The sequence below is a fragment of the Arachis ipaensis genome, chromosome B03 (genome assembly GCF_000816755.2).
Source record: "Arachis ipaensis cultivar K30076 chromosome B03, Araip1.1, whole genome shotgun sequence".
Lineage (NCBI taxonomy): Eukaryota > Viridiplantae > Streptophyta > Magnoliopsida > Fabales > Fabaceae > Arachis > Arachis ipaensis.
Window position 1 is genome coordinate 44,048,080 of NC_029787.2, and position 4,890 is coordinate 44,052,969.

Sequence of the window (4,890 nt, forward strand, 5' to 3'; positions counted from 1 at the left end):
ATTTGATATAAGATATTTGATATTGGGGGTATTTTAGTACATTTAAAAAAATTTTGAGTCAATAATAATTTTAACTAAACATATTTTTTATTAGGGGTAATTTAGTAAATTTAAAAAAATTAAAATCAATAATAATTTTAACTAAACATATTTGTTATTAGGGGTATTTTAGTAAATTTAAAAAAATTTAGAATCAATAATAATTTTAACTAAGATATTTGTTATTAGGGGTATTTTAGTAAATTTAAAAAATATTTAACTTTTAGTCATTAATATTTTAATTTGAATGATTAAGGGTAATTTTGATATATTACATAATATGACCAAGATATTTAAACTCAACCAAACAAAAATTTAGTCATTCCTAGGATTATTACATAATATTCCAATGTATTAAATTTTACAACCAAATATGGGAATCATATATTCCAAGTAATCTCATTCCTAGGAATATAATACCTAGGAATGAGATTACTTGGTAATAAAATTTAATCTTTGAACCACACACACCCAAAGGGAATTGGGTTAGATCTTGAGACTTGAATAATGGAATCATCAATTATGAAGGAGTAAAAATGCAATATCATTTGAAATGTCAAATTCCGCCACCATAAACAAAGCCAAAATCTCTACTCCATGATACACAACTGTAATAACTTTATCAAATATATATTTTTTCTGCTTAGATGTATTGCAACGACTAACATGTTTGAGACTATTTGTTTTAACTTATCACTCTCAAAATTTAGTTTTTTCATAACAATTCTTTTAACTAACAAAGAACTATCAACTTTAATTGTTAAGCGTATAAGAGATAAAGGGGATAGTCTTTCATTGTTTTACCATAGGATTGTAATCTTTCATCTATATCAAATAAATATAATAATAACTTAATCTCATCATCTGACATAGTTAACTCTGCATATAATATAAAATAGTGTTAAAATTCAATTAACTTAAAATGATCAATAGTTAGAAAATTTTTATTATTTCCAGTTAATGAAACTCTTCTTTTATGTTTAATATTATTTTTCACAGATATAAAATATTATTTGAGAGCTCATGCCAATAGCTATCCTAGATGTATTTTGGTTTTGAAATATTATTAAAAGTTAGTAGAATGATAACCTATTGACATATGATCTAGAGGTTTTATGAACTTCGTTTCATTAATAGCATCTATGAATTTTCTATCATGCAACAATCTTAAGAGTAAAACATGTATCCTTGTAAATATAATATGGATGATCACTCTTGTTGTCTTTATGACTCAAATTATCATACATTTTCTTTGACTATTTAAGAGAAGTAGTTGTTGGTAATTATCTTTATCATTTCTTAAAGAAACATTAGTTAAAATTTCACTTCTAAAGTATTATGAACAATTATATATGCATAGCAAATTATTCTTTTGATAAAGTGAACAACAATGATAGAATTTTGTAATTTGTATAACACAAAATTATAATAGCTAAAAATTATCTAAATATTTTTTTCGTATCAACAAATTAAATAAAATAGATGCAGGGTACATGTTAAGATTTCGAATTTAAATCATTGAATATATGCAAAACAACTTTGAATAGAAGGTCATCATTACTTGCAAGCACATGGGTCAACCTTAACTTTTAATTGTAAAATATTTTTTTTCCAAATAATCTGACATAAGTTAAATTTTATGTATGAGAATATGACCTGTCATTTGGCCCAAAAATATATATTTGTAATATTTTGTCTTTTCAACGATATCATACACATAAGAAGATTCTCTGTAATGTAAATCATAGATTGGTCATTCTCCAAATTAAATGAAGGTCTAGTTAGAGATAGTTCTTTCTTTTAGATTTTATAGCCAAATAAATGTCATATTGCATCACATGCTCAAAATGCATCTACAATTGAAATAATTCCTAATTTTATCAACTTGAATTTTTCTAAATGAATCACCAATATTATATATAGTGGTTGTTAAACAATTATTGGCCTTATGTGTAGTTTGACAATTTAGTTTTAAACAGCTCATTTAAGTTTGAAGTTGTGTATTTAACTCTCAGAGGGGATCTTCTTGTAACTCGGCCATGGATGGTCGTACATCAGCTTGATGACGTTGGTCATCTCTTGAGTACATGCGTTGTTATTTGGCACAAACATATCAACAATTTACAAACAAACCAATATGGTAATATAAATTTAAACTGCAGAAGAAAATAACCATAATATGTAGAGATTTGTTTTTAGAAATTTCGGCAGAGTTTCATCTATAACTGGAATGCGCCACAAACTCTATCCATCAACAATTAACTTAAACAGTACCGGTTGTCAACAATCAATGAACAATAGCCAATAATCAAGAAGCAATATCCATAAATCCACTAAATCCACTAAACTAGAATCAATAATTAAAAACCAATAATCAGGATATATAAAACACTTTCAGCAGTTCAAAGCTACAATCCTAAATTCACTAAAACTAGAATCAATAATCAAGAATTACTAATCATGATATATCAAATAATTTTAGCAGTTCAAACCTACAACCCTAAATCCACTAACACTATAATCAATAATCAAGAATCATTAACTAAGAATTATCAAACACTTTTAGCATATAAAAGACTTAAAGTAATACTTACGACGTTCTCCAATCAGGCCAAATTGTCATCTGTACGATGGGAGGTGGTGGAGGGGCATCAGCTGGCTGGCTTCCGTGGAAGGATTTTGGCATCACGGTGTCCGTTGCTGGAGGTACTACAAGAAAATAAGCTTTCTGCCGCGCTTTTAAAGCGTGCCAAAAAGTGCTTAAAAGCGTACCGATAGCTTTTCGCCACACTTTTTGAGCTATCGGCACGCTTTTGAAAGGGTCATATCCGCGAGCGTGCCAGTTGCTCTATCGGCACGCTTTTGTGGATCTATCGGCACGCTTTTTTTTTTTCCACGCTTTCATCTCTTATCACACTTAAAAAGCGTGGCCATATCTATTAACCTATAGCTATGCTTTAAAAGCGTACTGAAAAGTGTACATATTGCCACGCTTTTGAAGTGTGCCGATTAGGTTGGTTTTCGGTATGCTTTGAAAGCATATCGATAGAGCATGTATAGTCACACTTCAAAAGCGTGGCTTGCCAGCTAAAATCTTTTGCCACGCTTTCAAAGCGTGGCCTATTCCTTTGTCAAATTAAAAAAAGGAGAAAATTAGAAGGTATAAAAAATTGAGTTTTTATTGAATTAACATGAATTATTTACATGCTAAAATTATAATTAAAAAATTATAATACTTTAACAAAACTAATAATTGAATTAGGACAAAATAAGTTCATCATTAGAACTTAGGAGATCATTAGAACTATCAAATTTGTGGCCAATTTGCAACCATCACAGTACATATTTAATCAGCTAAATCTTGATTGAGAAGTGGTGATTCAGCAATGGTTATGTGTCTGAACTCTTCATAAGAAATCAAAGTGCCACCCTTCACATCAACAAATCCTTTGGGAGTCACCTGCATAACAGGCACCAAAAAATATAAGTAAATTAATAAAAAAAAGGGATAGTTACGATTCTTAAGAAGAAAAAAAAAGGGTGAAATATAAGACTTTGTCCATCTACAAATAAAAATAAATTGAGTTCTGGTGTAAACCTGTGACAATAGTGCATGAAGTTTTCCACTATTCAGTAATGATGGGAAGACATCTCCATGGCTAGGAGGGTACCTGGTGCACAAATTGTGAATCACACTTTTCACAACTCGTACCACTAACCAGCAAGTGCACTGGGTCGTCCAAGTAATACCTCACGTGAGTAAGGGTCGAATCCCACGGAGATTGTTGATTTGAAGCAATCTATGGTTATCTTGCAATTCTTAGTCAGGAAGTCAATTATATTTATCAGTTGAATTGCGAATAAACAGGAGAGCATGGATTAAAGGTTACTTGTTATGCAGTAATGGAGAATATGTTGGAGTTTTGGAGATGCTTTGTCTTCTGAATCTCTGCTTTCCTCTGTCTTCTTGTTCACGCACGCACGTCCTCCTATGGCAAGCTGTATGTAGGGGATCATCATCGTCAATGGTTACATCCCATCCTCTCAGTGAAGAATATGCTCACATGCTCTGTCACAGCACGGCTAATCATCTGAGGTTCCCGATCATGCTGGAATATGATTCACCCTCCTTTTGAGTCTGTCACTACGCCCAGCACTCGCGAGTTTGAAGCTCGTCACAGTCATTCGATCATTGAATCCTACTCGGAATACCACAGACAAGGTTAGACTTTTCGGATTTTCATGAATGCTGTCATCAGTTCTAGCTTTTACCACGGAGATTCTGATTAAGGAATCTAAGAGATACTCATTCAATCTGATGTAGAACGGAGGTGGTTGTCAGGCACGCGTTCGTGGGGGAATGATGATGATTGTCACGTTCATCACATTCATGTTGAAGTGCGAATGAACATCTTAGATAGGAACACGCATGTTTGAATAGAAAATAAGAATACTTGCATTAATTCATCGAGACACAGCAGAGCTCCTCACCCCCAACAATGGAGTTTAGAGACTCATGCCGTCAAAGAGTACAAAGTTTAGATCTAAAAATGTTATGAGATACAAAATAAGTCTCTAAAAGTTGTTTAAATACTAAATTAGTAGCCTAGGTTTACAGGAGATGAGTAAACTATAGCAGATGGTATAGAGGTCCACTTCTGGGGCCCACTTGGTGTGTGCTGGGGCTGAGATTTAAGCAATTCATGTGCATAAGGCCATTTTGGGCGTTCAACGCCAGGTTTGGATCCATTTCTGGCGTTGAACTCCAACTTTTAATCCTTTTCTGGCGCTGGACGCCAGAATTGGGCAGAGAACTGGTGTTGAACGCCAGTTTACGTCATCTATCCTTGA